Below are 19989 nucleotides of genomic sequence, written 5' to 3' on the forward strand. Positions count from 1 at the left end.
AGCCCTTGCTACGACTATTTTACAGCCGTTTTAGTGCACCAAAGTTCGGATCCCCTTGACTTCAATTGGGTACGGGTTCGAGTTCGGGTCTTCAACCCGAACTTTGACCCGAAGTTCGGCCGAACCAGGTGAACCCGAACATTCACGGGTCCGCTCATCCCTACTCATAGATAAATGCAGGGTAAGCAGCACTACAGATCCCAATCTGGGAAAAACAGATCAATAACAAGGGTAGTGGTAATGGGTAGAGATCCTGTCCGGAAGTCCCGTCATGTAACAAATATATAAAAATCTGCAGCACTCCCCAGTCGAATGAAAAAATCAGGTTACTTTATTAAAACCAGCAGCATAATAACAGCTGTTTTTAATAAAGTAACCAGATTTTTTTCATTCGACTGGTGAGTGCTGCGGATTTCTATATATTCATCCCTACTCATAGACATCTAAAACTTCTGACCACACAAACTACACAGCAAACAGCATGCCGATTAGTGGGGAGCAGGCAGCCTGTGCTTCCCCAATTAGAGCAAGAACAGTACACAGTACTCTCACCGGACATGGCTGAGAAAGCGGCTTCCATTGTACTTACGAGCCTGAGTCTATTGCTGTTCTATTTATTATTATGTAAACTATTGTAATATTGTTCTTTTTTGCATTAAATGTGTGGCATGTGCTTGTACAGATAATGACCATAGATGCATCAAACTGGTCACTGGCGCCCATATCACTACTGTGTGTACAGCTATGAATAAAAATTCCTTCAGTCAAGGTTAAATACTTACACCTATGGCCACAGTTAGGCCTCCTGCACACGAACGTGTGCGCCCCGTGGCCGTGCTGCAGACCACAAATTGCGGGCCGCAATGCACGAACACGACCGTGGGGCAGCCACAGCAGATCGCGGACCCATTCACTTTAATGGGTCTGCAATCCGCCCATTCCGCAAAAAGATAGGACATGTTCTATCCCTTTGCGGAACGGAGGTACGGGACGAAACCGTTTACGTTCCGTGCTTCCGTTCCGCACCATTCCGCACCTCTGGATTTGCGGACCCATTGCGGACCGACGGGGCGCACACGTTCGTGTGCAAGAGGCCTTAAGGAAACTTGTCACTAACAAGGCCCTTATAGAGGCTGTCCCACGAAAAATATTTTACAGTTTTCAAAGCAGCATCTGGGTCTGAATACATTTATAATTGCATATAATTAAAAATTTAGTATAGCCACTGAGTTATTCGATAAAATGTATCTGTATAGCGCCACCTGCTGATTTTTTTTTTTTCTTATTCCTTTGTCCTACTTACTGAGAAGGCCGCACATGCTCAGTTTCATCCTTCAACTGCCTCCTGAGCTGTGATAGGGAGAGCTGAGACACGCCCCCTGAGCTGTGATAGGGCGAAAGCTGTAGCAGAAAGGACAGTCCTCCTGAGAAAAGACACTCCCCCTGAGCTGCCAGCTTGATATAGATCTAGCAGAACAATGAATGGAGAGATCTCTGGATCCATGTGAGGTACAGGGCTGGTTCTAGCTTTGTTACAAACAGATTGTCATGTACTATATGATGTCTGGTTTACATTTTCACATTAATCATGGGATAACCCCTTTAAAGGGGAAGTTCTATCATGACAAGTTATAGTCTGTACTTTACTCACAAGCTGCACTCATTATTCTGCTGGTGGAGTGACTGTGTACATACGTTACATTACTTATCCTGTACTGATTCTGAGTTACATCCTGCAGTATACTCCACAGCTGCACTCATTATTCTGCTGGTGTAGTGACTGTGTACATACGTTACATTACTTATCCTGTACTGATTCTGAGTTACATCCTGCAGTATACTCCACAGCTGCACTCATTATTCTGCTGGTGTAGTGACTGTGTACATACGTTACATTACTTATCCTGTACTGATTCTGAGTTACATCCTGCAGTATACTCCACAGCTGCACTCATTATTCTGCTGGTGTAGTGACTGTGTACATACGTTACATTACTTATCCTGTACTGATTCTGAGTTACATCCTGCAGTATACTCCACAGCTGCACTCATTATTCTGCTGGTGTAGTGACTGTGTACATACGTTACATTACTTATCCTGTACTGATTCTGAGTTACATCCTGCAGTATACTCCACAGCTGCACTCATTATTCTGCTGGTGTAGTGACTGTGTACATACGTTACATTACTTATCCTGTACTGATTCTGAGTTACATCCTGCAGTATACTCCACAGCTGCACTCATTATTCTGCTGGTGTAGGGACTGTATACATACATTACTTACCCTATACTGATTCTGAGTTGAATCCTGCAGTATACTCCACTGCTGCACTCACTATTCTGCTGGTGAAGTGACTGTGTACATACGTTACATTACTTATCTTGTACTGATTCTGAGTTACATCCTGCCACAGCTGCACTCACTATTCTGCTGGTGGAGTGACTGTGTACATACATTACTTTATCCTATACTGATCCTGAGTCACATCTTGTATTATACTCCACAGCTGCACTCACTATTCTGCTGGTGGAGTGACTGTGTACATACATTACTATATCCTGTACTGATCCTAAGTTACATCCTGTATTATACTCCACTGCTGCACTCATTATTCTGCTGGTGGAGTGACTGTGTACATACATTACATTACTTACCCTGTACTGATTCTTAGTTACATCCTGCAGTATACTCCACAGCTGCACTCATTATTCTGCTGGTGGAGTCACTGTGGGAATACTGTCAGGTATGGATATTGGCACACCACCGCTGAGCGGGTAAGCCTTCGCAATAAGGCCTCTTGCAAGCGACCGTATGGCTTCTTCAGTATTTTGCGGTCCACAAAAAATACGGATGACGTCCATGTGCATTCCGTTTTTTTGCGGAACAGAGCAGCTGGCCCCTGATAGAACAGTACTATCCTTGTCCATTATGCGGACAATAATAGGACATGTTCTATCTTTGAACGGAACGGAAATACGGAAGGCATACAGAGTACCTTACGTTTTTTTTTGCAGATCCATTGAAATGAATGGTTATGTATACGGTCCGTATACGGAACGCAAAGAATGGAACGTAAACAGAAAAAAAACTTTTGTGTGCAAGAGGCCTAAGATTAATACCCCTCTCCCTTATGTCTGATGCTGTGGCTGTTAGTAGAAAAAGTGGTTAAAGGGTTAAACAGCAATTGAACTCTGATATATTGTGACGGCAGGAAATATTTAGGGTATATCCGCACAGGATTAAAATGCTGGGGATTTTCTGGGTGGATTTGCATACATAAAATTGACAGAAGATGACGGTAGCAGACATGTGGCTAACATTCTTCCCAATCTCATCCTCATGCTGCACTGGAGATTGACCTGTGGTGAAGACTTTCTAATCTGCAGATTGTTTGCAGACTTGTTGCAGTTTTTCTCCATTGACTTCCAAATCTGCAATAAAATTCAGTGATGGCCAGTTTGCCGTGTTCGCCCGCGAACACATGCGGGCTGCCATCTTAACTCACAAGTCCGGCGATGCACAGGTAAATCCTTACCTGTGCCTGCACCGCGAGCCTGTCTGAAACAAATGCGGTCACCGGGAGCAGGCAGTTCCGAGAACAGCCCGATGAAGGCCCCCGGGGGCTGTTCTCGGAACTGCCTGCTCCCCGTGACCACATTTGTTTCAGACCGGCTCGCGCACAGGCACAGGTAAGGACTTACCTGTGCATCGCCGTACTTGTGAGTCAAGATGGCAGCCCGCATGTGTTCGCGGGCGAACTGGCCATCACTGAAAAATTAACAAACATCCCTATAAGGACTCATGCACATGACCGTGCCGTTTTTTGCGGTCCGCAAATTGCGGATCTGCAAAAAACGGATACCGCACGTGTGCCTTCTGCAATTTGCGGAACGGAACAGGAGGCCCATTATAGAAATGCCTATTCTTGTCCGCAAAACGGACAAGAATAGGACATGCCTCATAATTTTTGCGGGGCCACGGAACGGAGCAACGGATGCGGACAGCACTCTGTGTGGTGTCCGCAACTTTTGTGGACCCATTGAAATTAATGATTCCGTATACGGACCATATACGGAATCAGAATACGGCCCGTATACGGAACGCAAAAAACGTTTGTGTGCATGAGCCCTGAGTGCAGAGTTTAAAATATTTGGTTTTATTTCTTTTTTGCATAGTTTTTGCAGATTGTTTGCATTGGAATGTATCCTTGCTGTTCTGTATTGGCTGGGAACCAGTAGCTGTGGCCTGGTGTTATCTATTCTTTATGTGACTATGTGCAGCATTTATATTTTATGTCATCACAACTGATAATAAATGAAGTTTTATTGTTGATTTTCTCTTTTGTTACTGCTGACCAATTCTCATTCAGAAAAGAGCAAATCATGGCGCTAATTGGCAAGTGTATATGGGCTTTAATGGGAGCATATTCAGGCTTAGTACCTAGGGTAGTGTAGTGGTGAATACAGCCCTTGTGACCAGTGTATATAAAAAAAAAGCAGGGCCAACCCTACACTAAAAACTCACTTACATGGGCAGTACGAATGCCTGAATGCTTGTTTTCTGTAACCAGCCCATATAAATGTTCCACAATCGCCTAACAAATGGGCGGGTGCTTCAATTGTTTATGTGGCACAGGCATCGTTGTTCTGGACATCCTCCTGTAAACAAGGATAGGCTGCCAACAAACAATCTGTATGGGGATGAATGACCTTAGTAACGATCATTCATTCCCGTGCAGAGCAAGCAATGATCCGGAACAAACTATTAATTCTGGATCATTGCCCTGTGTAAATGGTACCTTTATTACAGGCGCCATATGTGTGCCTGATCAGTGCAGGGGCCCCTGCTGTTATCCCCCAGCATTGTTTAAAACGCCAGTGCTGTTGGATTAACAAATAGATGATGCAGTCAATGCTGACCGCTGCATCTATGGGGTTTGCAGAGAGAACTCTCTATGAGCCCATTGGCTCCCCATGCAATGACTATGAAAGGGTGCCAATGGTTGCTGTTGCCTCTAGAAGCCATACAAGTGCTTCTGGGCCTGTCATGTACAGAGGACTGAGGCCCAGCCATTTTGTTGGTCACTTAAACTGATAAAAAGTGTAATATTTATCAACCAAAAAGTACTATGTACATGAAAATGGTACCATCCTCCCACAAAAAATGAGCCCCCACAAGACACCGTTGCCAGAAAAATCAAAATATTGCTCCCAGAAAATGGCGATACAAAAACAGAAAAAAATAAAATAGAAATATTCGGTATCACTGCGTTAATTTCTGCTAAATTCCTGTGACAACAAAATGCTCACTCCACCCCTTAATAAATACCTTGAGGAGTGTAGTTTCCAAAATGGGGTCACCTCCCAGGGGTTTAATTTATTATTAAAACCAGGAAACGGAGCATAATAATAAGAGGCTTTGTGAGCAGCAGATGGTGAAGGAGTACATAGCAGACCGTGTCAGCGGCCTTACAACTACTGGGTGTCCAAGCTGGGCACGTGGCACGAACTGGCGCTCTACGACTTGGAGGTGCTGGCCTGCCCTGCCGCCAGCGTTTTGTCTGAGCGGGTATTTAGTGCTGCTGGTGGCATTATAGCAGAAATTATTTATATCCACAAATATACGACCCTTAAAACTATAATGTTTAATATAACTTTTTAAAACCTAATGCCCGAACTATGATTGGATTAGGATTCCAATCTGACAGATACCACACTTGATAACACAATATGTATGTATGGTGAGGAATGGGTGGGGGTCTCAGGGGAGGGGGATAAAATTACCCTAGTTATCACCCTGTAGTACCCCTCAGCCCAGAGAAGAATCCTAATGGTGGTGACTCTGTGTCCTCGTTCCTCAACTATTATTCCCTAAATAACCCTAAAGGTGGTCAGGGGGAATGACCACCCAGGAGATCCCGACGCGTTTCCACCACTAAAATGGGTTCATCAGGGGGGGTAGGGTATAGTTAGAACTTCATGCTGATAAGGCTTAAGCAGTAAGATGCTAAACATAGATATAAAAAGATAAATCAAAAGACGATATGGTAAGTGGGTGGCAAGAATAGGCAGGTAGAAGATATCAATATAAATGTCTGTCTCACGGTTTGGAAGTCACCAAAACGGATATTGGCTGCCTGATACTTTGACTTCCAAAATCACGAGGCCCGCCACCCCTTACTGACGTCTGATGCTGTGGCATAACAGATAAGCGTATCCGCCTGTCAACTGAAAATGCTGACAGGTTGACTCTTATAAAAATGAACAAGGCCTGGATTGACCATGACTTCTCGACTCCACTACAGGAAAGCTGATGAACATAAAGGCATTTTAAATGTGTTGTTTATAATGTACTGAATACTCTGTATTCCCATGCACCCCTTCCACCACAAACAAGGGTATATGGTTGAATCTTCCTTTTCTCATCCTCCTTCTCCTCTTCCATCATATCAACATGCTTATTCGTCACATATTATGCCCTCACATATATGCCCTTCGCATATAATGTTTTACAGGGTCAGCTCACATGCTGTGATGGCTTCTAAGTGCCCACAGCTTAAAGGGGTTTTCCCATCATATACAATGGGGGCATATCACTAGGATATGCCCCCATTGTCTGATAGGTGCAGCCTCCCTCTATTCATTTCAATGGTGCCACCGAAAATAGCCGTCTGCCCCATAGAAATAAAATGAATGAATGGGAGCAGGGGCCGCATGTGCTTGTTGCGCTCCCATTCACTTGTATGGGAGCAGCGGTTTGCAGCGCTTGGTGGTGGGGTCCTCCAGCCACAGCTCTCCCCGCTCAGTTCTCGTTCTAGGTGCGGATCCCAGAGGTGCACCTATCAGACAAAGGGGGCATATCCTAGCGATATGCCCCCATTGTGTATGATGGGAATATCCCTTTAAAAGCTTGTTGATTGGCTGCTCTGCAGACTTTCAATAAGCTTTATTAAATGCCCAAACACCAAACTCGAACCCGAACTTTTGCGTCAAATTCGGGTTCGGGTACCCAAACTCGCAAAGTTCGGCACGGACCCGAACTGCAAAGTTGACTCAACACTATCTATGAGGAAACAGGAAACACACTACAAACAGTGCTTTTTGGGTGACAACTTTATGGCTCTTTTTTTTTTGTTTTTTGGGCTGTGGCATTTATTTGAATGCAGCACATTCTGGTGTTTTTCCCATATGCTTTTTTTTTTTTTTTTTATAGAAAACTTGCATAAAAACCTTTTTAAAAAACTTGTGTTCGGTATAGTCTATAGGGATTGAGGCATCACATAACTCTCCTGCTGCCCATGTAAGGCTGAGTTCACACGGGCGAGTATTCCGCGCGGGTGCAATGCGGGAGGTGAACGCATTGCACCCGCACTGAATCTGGACCCATTCATTTCTATGGGGCTGTGCACATGAGCAGTGATTTTCACGCATCACTTATAACATGGTTATATGGGAAAATAATAGCATTCTGAATACAGAATGCTTAGTACAATAGCGCTGGAGGGGTTAAAAAAATAAAATAAAATTATTTAACTCATCTTAATCCACTTGCTCGCGCACCCCGGCATCTCTTCTGTCTTCATCTTAGGCTACTTTCACATCAGACGGATCCGCTCCGATAATGCAGACGTTTGCATCCGTTCAGAACGGATCCGTCTGCATTATTACTTAGAAAATTTTCTAAGTCTGAAAGTAGCCTGAGCGGATCCGTTCAGACTTTACATTGAAAGTCAAAGGGGAACGGATCCGCTTGAAGATTGAGCCATATAGTGTCATCTTCAAACGGATCCGTCCCCATTGACTTACATTGTAAGTGTGGACGGATCCGCTCGCCTCCGCACGGCCAGGCGGACACCCGAACCCTGCAAGCAGCGTTCAGGTGTCCGCTCACTGAGCGGAGGCTGAGCGCTGGCAGGCGGATGCATTCTCAGTGGATCCGCCTCCACTGAGAATGCATTAGGGCCAGACGGATGCGTTCGGGGCCACTCGTGAGCCCCTTAAAACGGAGCGCACGAGCGGACACCCGAACGCTAGTGTGAAAGTAGCCTTAGCTGTGTGCAGGAAAAGGACCTGTGATGACATCACTCCGGTCATCACATGATCCATCACCATGGTAAAAGATCATGTGACCGACCATGTGATGACCGGAGTGACGTCACCACAGGTCCTTTTCCTGCACACAGCTAAGATGAAGACAGAAGAGATGCCGGGCTGCGCGAGCAAGTGGATTAAGGTGAGTTAAATTATTTTTTTTAACCCCTCCAGCGCTATTGTACTATGCATTCTGTATTTAGAATGCTATTATTTTCCCTTATAACCATGTTATAAGGGAAAATAATACAATCTACAGAACACTGAGCCCAAGCCCGAACTTCTGTGAAGAAGTTCGAGTTTGGGTACCAAACATGCACGATTTTTCTCACGCAAGTGCAAAACACCTTACAATGTTTTGCACTCGCGCGGAAAAATCGTGCATGTTCCCGCAACGCACCAGCATCTTATCCTGCAACGCCCGTGTGAACTCAGCCTAAAGCATTAGCCAGGCAGAAAACATTCATAGCCTTGGGCACACAAACAGCAGGTGCCTAACCTTTCTGTTTATCTAGGATGTTTTAAAAAGAAATCAATGACCCTCAAATAACAAAGGGTTCTGCCAACAGGACAAGCTTTTATGGTATTTTTGGCAGAGCTGGCAAAAACATTACATTTGGAGAGAATCTGAGATATTACAGAAACTGAGATACCTATTACCTGTGTATGAAGCCCAGGGTACAGTACCAACCCTAAGGCCTAGTGACCAGTGTATACGTAGAACATAGTACCAAGCGTAGAACCTGGGGACCAGGGTATATGTAGAAAACAGTATCAAGCCTATAACTTAGTGACCAGTGTATATATAGAGCACAGTACCAAGTTTAGAAACTGTAGACCAGGGTATATGTATGTGGAAAACAGTATCAAGCCTATAACCTAGTGACTAGTGTATACGTAGAACACAGGACCAACCCTAGAACCTAGTGGCCAATGTATATATAGAATGCAAGACCAAGCCAGAATAACTCCCTGGATTAATGACCCTTCTCCAGAAATCTAATAACTATACCTGTAATATTATTACACTTCAGAAATACATCCAGGCCCCTCTTGAACTCTTTTAGTGAATTCACCATTACCACCTCCTTAGGCAGAGAGTTCCATAGTCTTACTGCTCGTTCCGTAAAGAATCCTCTTCCATGTTTGTGTAGAAACCTTCTTTCCTCTAGAAAAAAAAAAACTCGAATGCAGAATGCAAGACCAAGCCTATAACCTAGTGACCAGTGTATACATAGAACACAATTCCAACCCTAGAACCTAGTGACCAGTGTATACATAGAACACAATTCCAACCCTAGAACCTAGTGACCAGTGTATACATAGAACACAATTCCAACCCTAGAACCTAGTGACCAGTGTATACAGGGAGTGCAGAATTATTAGGCAAGTTGTATTTTTGAGGATTAATTTTATTATTGAACAACAACCATGTTCTCAATGAACCCAAAAAAACTCATTAATATCAAACTGAATATTTTTGGAAGTAGTTTTTAGTTTGTTTTTAGTTTTAGCTATTTTAGGGGGATATCTGTGTGTGCAGGTGACTATTACTGTGCATAATTATTAGGCAACTTAACAAAAAACAAATATATACCCATTTCAATTATTTATTTTTACCAGTGAAACCAATATAACATCTCAACATTCACAAATATACATTTCTGACATTCAAAAACAAAACAAAAACAAATCAGTGACCAATATAGCCACCTTTCTTTGCAAGGACACTCAAAAGCCTGCCATCCATGGATTCTGTCAGTGTTTTGATCTGTTCACCATCAGCATTGCGTGCAGCAGCAACCACAGCCTCCCAGACACTGTTCAGAGAGGTGTACTGTTTTCCCTCCTTGTATATCTCACATTTGATGATGGACCACAGGTTCTCAATGGGGTTCAGATCAGGTGAACAAGGAGGCCATGTCATTAGATTTTCTTCTTTTATACCCTTTCTGTCACAGCCACTATCTCTGGCTGTGACCTTCCGTCCTTGTTCGTTCGGCGCTCCTCGCTGAAGTTCTGTTTCTGTGTGCTATTTGTGGTTCTTTATGGGTTAACTCCCCTGTGTGCCTATTAGGAGTTAATCCTCTGTCTGCTCCATAGGTGTGGTCTCTCTGCTGCACCCATGGAACCTGTATATAAGGCTTATTGCACACGACAGTATATCTTCACGGTCCGCAAAACGGGGTCCCGTTTTTCCGTGATCCGTGACCGTTTTTTCATCCGTGGGTCTTCCTTGATTTTTGGAGGATCCACGGACATGAAAAAAAAGTCGTTTTGGTGTCCGCCTGGCCGTGCGGAGCCAAACGGATCCGTCCTGAATTACAATGCAAGTCAATGGGGACGGATCCGTTTGACGTTGACATAATATGGTGCCATTTCAAACGGATCCGTCCCCATTGACTTTCAATGTAAAGTCTGGAGTCCCTTTTATACCATCGGATCGGAGTTTTCTCCAATCCGATGGTATATTTTAACTTGAAGCGTCCCCATCACCATGGGAACGCCTCTATGTTAGAATATACTGTCGGATATGAGTTAGATCGTGAAACCTCATTTCCGACAGTATATTCTAACACAGAGGCGTTCCCATGGTGATGGGGACGCTTCTAGTTAGAATATACTACAAACTGTGTACATGACTGCCCCCTGCTGCCTGGCAGCACCCGATCTCTTACAGGGGGCCGTGATCAGCACAATTAACCCCTCAAGTGCCGCACCTGAAGGGGTTAATTGTACTATCATATCCCCCTGTAAGAGATCAGGGCTGCCAGGCAGCAGGGGGCAGACCCCCCCCTCCCCAGTTTGAATATCATTGATGGCCAGTGCGGCCCCCCCCTTCCTCCCTATATTGTAATAATTCGTTGGTGGCACAGTGTGCGCCCCCCCCCCCTTCCTCCCTCTATTGTAATAAATCGTTGGTGGCACAGTGTGCGCCCCCCATCGGCCCCCCCTCCCTCTATAGCATTAACAACATTGGTGGCCAGTGTGCGGCCTCCCATCTCCCCCCCCCCCCCCCCCCGATCATTGGTGGCAGCGGGTTACTAGCAATAGTACAATAGCAAAAGATTCATACTTACCTGGGAGCTGCGATGTTCGTGTCCGGCCGGGAGCTCCTCCTACTGGTAAGTGACAGTTCATTTAGCAATGCGCCGCACAGACCTGAGGCTGTCACTTACCAGTAGGTGGAGCTCCCGGCCGGATACGAACATCGCAGCAGCAGGTAAGTATGAATCTTCTACTATTGTACTATTGCTAAGTAACCATGGCAACCAGGACTGTAGTAGCGTCCTGGTTGCCATGGTTACCGATCGAAAGCCCCAGCGATTAAACTGGGACTCCGATCGGAACTCCGCTGCCACCAATGATGGGGGGGGGGGGGGAGATGGGAGGCCGCACACTGGCCACCAATGTTGTTAATGCTATAGAGGGAGGGGGGGCCGATGGGGGGCGCACACTGTGCCACCAACGAATTATTACAATAGAGGGAGGGAGGGGGGGGGCGCACACTGTGCCACCAACGTATTATTACAATAGGGGGGGGGGCGCACTGGCCATCAATGATATTCAAACTGGGGAGGGGGGGGGGTCTGCCCCCTGCTGCCTGGCAGCCCTGATCTCTTACAGGGGGATATGATAGTACAATTAACCCTTTCAGGTGCCGCACCTCAAGGGGTTAATTGTGCTGATCACGGCCCCCTGTAAGAGATCAGGGCTGCCAGGCAGCAGGGGGCAGTCTTGTACACAGTTTGTAGTGTATTCTAACTAGAAGCGTCCCCATCACCATGGGAACGCTTCTGTGTTAGAATATACTGTCGGTTCTGAGTTTTCACGAAGTGAAAACTCAGCTTTGAAAAAGCTTTATGCAGACGGATCTTCGGATCCGTCTGTATAAAAACTAACCTACGGCCACGGATCACGGACACGGATGCCAATCTTGTGTGCATCCGTGTTCTTTCACGGACCCATTGACTTGAATGGGTCCGTGAACCGTTGGCCGTGAAAAAAATAGGACAGGTCATATTTTTTTCACGGCCAGGAAACACGGATCTCGGATGCGGCTGCAAAACGGTGCATTTTCCGTTTTTTCCACGGACCCATTGAAAGTCATGGGGTCCGCGAAAAAAAACGGAAAACGGCACAACGGCCACGGGTGCACACAACGGTCGTGTGAAAGAGGCCTAAGGCTGAGGTTTCCTCAGTTCTGGGTCAGCTCTCCTGGTGTGTGTTGTCTTGTCCTGCCCTGCTCCTGGTTTGTACTGTCTCCCATGCTGCTGACCCATGGGATCTGTGTCTGTCTGTCTGTCTGTCTGTGCTCTGTGGGTTTCCCTACTTGTTCATTTACGTCCTTTCCCGTCCTCTTTAACGTTGTCTGTCTGTTATCTGTTCTGCCTGTTATGTTTTAGTTACTTTGTGTTTATTCTGATGTCTGTGTTCAGCAAGCCTTTGCAGCAGAGTGGCATGACAAGGCCATGCAGTTTACTACTGGTGGAGCAAGTCCTTCTCTGCTCATTGCCACTCCTGCTCCCTTGCATGAACTCCTGCTTGTGTTATTTGCCCTGTTTTGTATTTACCTGTCTGTTATGTTTGCCTATGTGCCGTCGGTGCCTTCTGGTACCTGTTGTCCATTCGCTCCTGCTGTCACTGTCTAGGTCACGCTCCAGAGTGGACCCTGGCAACTTCCTGCAGCTAAGTCTAACCCTACCATCTAGGGCTCTAGTGAAAACCAGGAGTTGCTTAGTTATGCCCCTCTGGAGTATTACTAGACAGTGGCGCAGTGGGGGTTTTCTCCCGCTGTGCTGACGGTACATAGAGCTCATGTTTTGTCTGTGCTGCTTTCCATGTTTCTGTTTGTGCAATGAACTCTTGTGTGTCTGTACCTGATTTCCGTTTGTTGCAAGACGACGCGGTGGTCTCTCCTGGGACCTCCAACTCATGACACTTTCTTGCCAGCCACGCTGTGGAGTACTTGGACGCATGTGATGGAGCATTGTCCTGCATGAAAATCATGTTTTTCTTGAAGGATGCAGACTTCTTCCTGTACCACTGCTTGAAGAAGGTGTCTTCCAGAAACTGGCAGTAGGACTGGGAGTTGAGCTTGACTCCATCCTCAACCCGAAAAGGCCCCACAAGCTCATCTTTGATGATACCAGCCCAAACCAGTACTCCACCTCCACCTTGCTGGCGTCTGAGTCGGACTGGAGCTCTCTGCCCTTTACCAATCCAGCCACGGGCCCATCCATCTGGCCCATCAAGACTCACTCTCATTTCATCAGTCCATAAAACCTTAGAAAAATCAGTCTTGAGATATTTCTTGGCCCAGTCTTGACGTTTCAGCTTGTGTGTCTTGTTCAGTGGTGGTCGTCTTTCAGCCTTTCTTACCTTGGCCATGTCTCTGAGTATTGCACACCTTGTGCTTTTGGGCACTCCAGTGATGTTGTAGCTCTGAAATATGGCCAAACTGGTGGCAAGTGGCATCTTGGCAGCTGCACGCTTGACTTTTCTCAGTTCATGGGCAGTTATTTTGCGCCTTGGTTTTTCCACACGCTTCTTGCGACCCTGTTGACTATTTTGAATGAAACGCTTGATTGTTCGATGATCACGCTTGAGAAGCTTTGCAATTTTAAGAGTGCTGCATCCCTCTGCAAGATATCTCACTATTTTTGACTTTTCTGAGCCTGTCAAGTCCTTCTTTTGACCCATTTTGCCAAAGGAAAGGAAGTTGCCTAATAATTATGCACACCTAATATAGGGTGTTGATGTCATTAGACCACACCCCTTCTCATTACAGAGATGCACATCAGCTAATATGCTTAATTGGTAGTAGGCTTTCGAGCCTATACAGCTTGGAGTAAGACAACATGCATAAAGAGGATGATGTGGTCAAAATACTCATTTGCCTAATAATTCTGCACGCAGTGTACATAGAACACAGGGCCAACCAGAGAAAATAGAGACCAGTGTATATGTACTGTAGAACACATTGCCAACTCTAGAAACTTGTGACCAGTGTATCCGTAGACACGTCATATCTAAGACCGCTGTGTAGCCCCTGCCTTAGGCTGGAAAAACACATGTAGTTTTTGTGGCATTTTGTGTTGAATTTTTATTTAGGTAAATGTAGAATGGGCATAAAGGAGTAGTATCAGTCTTTTCTTCATACTTTTCCATCTTTTTAGAACCACTTCTGGCTTTGGCTGAAAAAATTGCATTAAAGAGGACCTTTCATCAGTATAATTTTAATAAACTAATAACCCTACCTAATAGTGCGGCTTCCACTGATGTTCCCCCTTTTTTTTTTTTTTAAATCGGCCACCGAATGTTGAAATAATAGCCCCGTTTGTTCTGCTGCAGCGCCTGTCACTCAAGCGCTTTTTTGTATGGGGCGTTGCTAAACTTTTTTCTTTGCTATGGGCCTTGGCTGAGAGCGCAGCCAATCAGAGCGCTCCTCTCTCAGCCAGGCAGATCAGATAGAAAGATGAGCGAAATATCAGATAGACCGGCCGAGGGACGCGACGGGTGTGGAAGCAGCGGTACGAGCGGCAGGGTAAGTATCATAATCATCCCCTAGACATCGCTGCACTTTAGCTCCTTCTGCCTGGCTGAGAGAGGAGCGCTCTGATTGGCTGCGCTCTCAGCCAAGGCCCATAGCAAAGAAAAAAGTTTAGCAACGCCCCATACAAAAAAGCGCTTGAGTGACAGGCGCTGCAGCAGAACAAACGGGGCTATTATTTCAACATTCGGTGGGCGATTTGAAAAAAAAAAAAAAAATGGGGGATCATCAGTGGAAGCCGCACTATTAGGTAGGGTTATTAGTTTATTAAAATTATACTGATGAAAGGTCCTCTTTAAAAACTGCATATGTGGTCCAGAGATCTTGCCCTGATTTTTGTGACTTCATATAAATAGCTAGAGAGTGGTGAGAAGCCAGCAAGGTAGGTGTGTCTGGCTGGAGATGTCCCACTGGAAAGTTAGTGGATGACCCCCACTGCTCATTCTCAAGATAATCCTACAATGTTTAAGAGCAAGTTTCTCTCCTCAGTATTATCTGGAGGATCTGAAGCAGGGAACAAACAGAACGTACACACAATGCCTAAGGCTACTTTCACACTGGCGTTTCTGGGTCCACTTGTGAGATCCGTTCAGGGCTCTCACAAGCGGTCCAAAACGGATCAGTTTTGCCTCAATGCATTCTGAATGGAAAAGGATCCGCTCAGAATGCATCAGTTTGCCTCTGATCAGTCTCATCAAAAACGCTGCCTGCTTGATAAAACTGAGCCAAACAGATCCGTCCTGACACACAATGTAAGTCAATGGGGACGGATCCGTTTTCTCTGACACAATCTGGCACAATAGAAAACGTCTCCCATTGACTTTCAATCGAGTTCATGACGGATCCGTTCATGACAGATGCATGCGGTTGTATTATTGTAATGGATCTGTTTTTACAGATCCATGACGGATCCGCCCAAAATGCGAGTGTGAAACTAGCCTAAGGCTACATTTGCACACTGACAGTTCTTCATGACCATTTTTCAACCATTTTTGCATCCATTTTCTGGCTATCTGGACATTTTTTTTATGGCCGTTAAAATGACCATTAAAAATTGATTATTTTCATTGGCTTTTTTTATTTAAATCCCAACCCCTGCAGTATACATAATGTCCCCCACAATGACCCCTAGCTTTAATAATCTTCCCCATGGTGGTCCCCAGCAGTTATAATGTGCAGCATTTTTATATGCAAAGAAAAATAATTGCTCACCTTATCCACTTGTGTGTACAAGGATAGTCGTTCTTCATTTTGTGCAGAAGGTCCTGGGCTCTCACCATGATGATGTCACCATGTGCCCCCAGCTGGGAGCGATTTATCCCCAGGACTGACTGTGACAAGGGGATGTCCAATACAACTGGAGGAAAGAAGTTTTGTACACAAACATAGAAAAGGATTCTTTACGGTAAGAGCAGTGAGACTATGGAACTCTCTGCCTGAGGAGGTGGTGATGGTGAGTACAATAAAGGAATTCAAGAGGGGCCTGGATGTGTTTCTGGAGTGTAATAATATTACAGGCTATAGCTACTAGAGAGGGGTCGATGATCCAGGGAGTTATTCTGATTGCCTGATTGGAGTCGGGAAGGAATTTTTCCCCTAAAATTAGTAAAATTTGCTTCTACTTAATGAGGGTTTTTTGCCTTCTTCTGGATCAACTTGCAGGATAACAGGCCGAACTGGATGGACGGATGTTTTTTTTCAGCCTGTGTTTCTAAGGCCTCTTGGACACGAACGTTGTGCATCCGTTCCGTGCATTGGGGACCGCAATTCAACTTGAATGGGCCCGTGATCCGTTCAATTTTTTTGCGGTGCGGAGGCATGGACAAAAACACCACGAAAGCACTCCATAGTGCTTCCGTGGGGTTCCGATCCGTGCTTCTGTTCCGCATCTCCGTGATTGAGGACCCATTCAAGTAATTGGGTCCACATCTGTGATGTGAAATGCACACGGGCCGCTGCCCGTGTATTGGGGACCCGTCGTATGTGGGCTACAATACAGCCACGCGCACACAACGTGTGCAAGAGTCCTAAGTGAGGGGCTACTGTCTCTGTGCATGCAAGTGGATGAGGTGTGTAATTAGTTTTTTCTTTTAACCCCTGAAAGGCCATTTTCACTAGTGTACCTGTTTTTAATGACTGTTAGGCCCCTTTCACACGGGCGGTGATTCCGCGCGGGTTGAACGCATTGCACCCGCACTGAATCCGGACCCATTCATTTCTATGGGGCTGTGCACACAAGCGGTGATTTTCACGCATCACTTGTGCGTTGCGTGAAAATCGCAGCATGCTCTATATTCTGCGTTTTTCACGCAACGCAGGCCCCATAGAAGTGAATGGGGCCGCGTGAAAATCGCAAGCATCCGCAAGCAAGTGCGGATGCGGTGCGATTTTCACACATGGTTGCTAGGAGACGATCGGGATGGGGACCCGATCATTATTATTTTCCCTTATAACATGGTTATATGGGGAAAATAATAGCATTCTGAATACAGAATGCAAAGTAAAATAGTGATGGAGGGGTTAAAATTAAAAAAAAATTAACTCACCAAGTCCACTTGATCGCGTAGTTGCGGATCTCTGTCTTCTTCTGTAATGTTGAGCTGCCGGCTAAGGACCTGTGGTGACGTCACATCACATAATCCAATCACATGGTCCCTCACCATGGTGATGAACCATGTGATTGGACCATGTGATGAGCACAGTGACGTCATCAAAGGTCTTATTCCTGTGCACAGCAAAGAAGAAGACAGAAGAGATGCCGGCTGTGCGATCAAGTGGATTAAGGTGAGTTAAATTATTATTATTATTTTTTTTAACCCCTCCAGCCCTATTGTACTATGCATTCTGTATTAAGAATGCTTTTATTTTCCCTTATAACCATGTTATAAGGGAAAATAATACAATCTACAGAACACCTAACCCAAACCCGAACTTCTGTGAAGAAGTTCGGGTACCAAACATGCCGATTTTTCTCACGCGCGTGCAAAACGCATTACAATGTTTTGCACTCGCGCGGAAAAATCGCGCATTTTCCCGCAACGCACCAGCATCTTATCCGGGCAAAAAACATGATGCCCGTGTGAAAGAGGCCTTAGACAAGTGCATTCCTGTCTAAGCGACTGTTAAAAACGGTCCCATTGATTTCAGTTGGGTCCATCTGGCCATGAAAACTGGCTGTGAATAGACTGCAATCAGGGCCGGGCCGACACAGAGGCTGGGGAGGCTCCAGCCTCAGGGCGCAGGCCAGCTCCCCAGCCTCTGGGCGGCAGGCAGGCCACTGAGTCAGAAGATCCGATGGTATATTCTAACCCCCAGACGTTCCCATGGTGACAGGGACGCTTGCCTGGGGGTTAGAATATACAGGTCCACGCCGCCCCCAGGAGCACATTTCTAAACTAATCAGTAACTTTAACTTTAATCATTGCTGATCTCTTTACTTGAATATCTTACTCTGTCTTAGCTCCGGTAACAGCAGTAAGTACGTGCGGGCGGCGCTCACTCACCGACGTCACGCGCCTGCTCCTCCCACTAGGCGGCGCAGGCGCGTGACATCAGTGAGTGTGTGCCGCCCGCCCGCACTGCCTGCTGTTACCGGAGCTAAGACAGAGTAAGATATTCAAGTAAAGAGATCAGCAATGATTAAAGTTAAAGTTACTGATTAGTTTATAAATGTACTCCTGGGGGCGTCGGGGAGGGGGATCTGTGCAAGGCACTGCTATGGGAGGGGGATCTGTGGATGACACTGCTATGGGGAGGGGGATCTGTGTATGGCACTGTTATGGGGAGGGGGATCTGTGTATGGCACTGTTTAGGGGAGGGGGATCTGTGGATGGCACTGTTTAGGGGAGGGGGATCTGTGGATGGCACTGTTTAGGGGAGGGGGATCTGTGGATGGCACTGTTTAGGGGAGGGGGATCTGTGGATGGCACTATTTAGGGGAGGGGGATCTGTGGATGGCACTATTTAGGGGAGGGGGATCTGTGGATGGCACTGTTTAGGGGAGGGGGATCTGGATGATGATTAATAACAAACATACATATATACATGGTGGCGGGGGGGGCACTTGGGCAGCTCAGCCTCTGTTGGTGGTGGACCTTGTCCCAGCCCTGACTGCAATGGTTCCGAAAACATTCGTCACACAGCTGTTTTTCACGTGTTGTGACGTGACGTGTGAATGCAGCCTAACTGATGACACATATAGAGTGTAGGTGGGCTTAATTTGAAGGGTTTTATACACCATAGGGATGTATTATTGTCTCTTCATACTCATCGCCTTGCTCTTCTCTACAGAAAAGACAAGAATGCCACATAAGGAACCATTTCTCACTAGTTTACACGTATATACATACATAATAGCCACTCTTTTTCACTGAATTTTTTTCCATTCTGGACACATATAGTATCGTGGCTGCGCCCGTATTCTGGCGTAATTGGTGGCACAATTTGGCACATTTTTGGTGCATTTTGGTACATCTCATTTTATATATTTATGCCGCCAAAAAAACATAATCCACTGCACCTCCGCTTCACAGGAAAGAGGCCTGTCATAGTGGCCTAAAAATTGCCGTTTTGGCCCAAAATTCTGTCACAAAAGAAGCCAATTAATAGTATCAGCCTTTTTATGTTTTATGCCACTCTCACCATCTCATTTTTAATAAAGATCATTTACCAACTTGTTGATTTGTAATAAAAGCCAATCAAGATTGAAATGAAAGACGCACGATTATCGGCAGCCCATCTCCCTGTGTAATCAGGAACATGCTTCCAATGGTCAATAGAACTGAATGAGGGAAGAACAGCCGCGGTGGCCATCGATCCTCTCCTGTGCAATAGGCCAAAGCAAACGAGCACTGATCGACCTGTTTATCGTTGATCGGTGCTCATCCTGCCTGAGCATCGGGCAGTGTAATAGGGCCTTTATAATGGGTTAGTTTCCCTTTTTTTTACTTTCTTAAATTACATATAAATCTCCAAACTATTTCTTTGTAAAATATATCAAGTATTAGGTAGTGCAGGTAATTCTCTCGCTGGCTGAATTATCAGCGTCTGCTGTGTGGACCAGAGGTCAGTCTCTCTGTGGATGCTTATGAGACTGAGATTGAGCCTCTCAAAGCCATGCCTAGAGATTTCCAGTCCACACAGCAGACGCTGTAGAAGTCAGGTAGTCACAGTGCGGATCACGTGATGTGACAAGGAACCAGAATGGAGCTGATCATAATAAAGCATCTGGAAAGAGAATTACTTGTACCTGAGCTAGCTGTTACCTGAAGTAACCTGAGCTAGCTGTTACCTCAACCGCCACCAGCTGCAGCCCTCTGATAAAGGACACACCCCCTGAGGTGT

General features: G+C 45.7%; 1 protein-coding gene across 1 annotated transcript in view; it reads right to left on the bottom strand.

The window, feature by feature from the left end:
• The window catches only part of PC (pyruvate carboxylase), a 495508-nt gene that overhangs the window by 423185 nt on the left and 52334 nt on the right, over window positions 1-19989 (bottom strand). The gene's annotated exons all lie outside the window — the stretch shown is intronic.

The sequence above is a fragment of the Bufo bufo genome, chromosome 10 (assembly GCF_905171765.1).
Source record: "Bufo bufo chromosome 10, aBufBuf1.1, whole genome shotgun sequence".
Classification (NCBI taxonomy): Eukaryota; Metazoa; Chordata; class Amphibia; order Anura; family Bufonidae; genus Bufo; species Bufo bufo.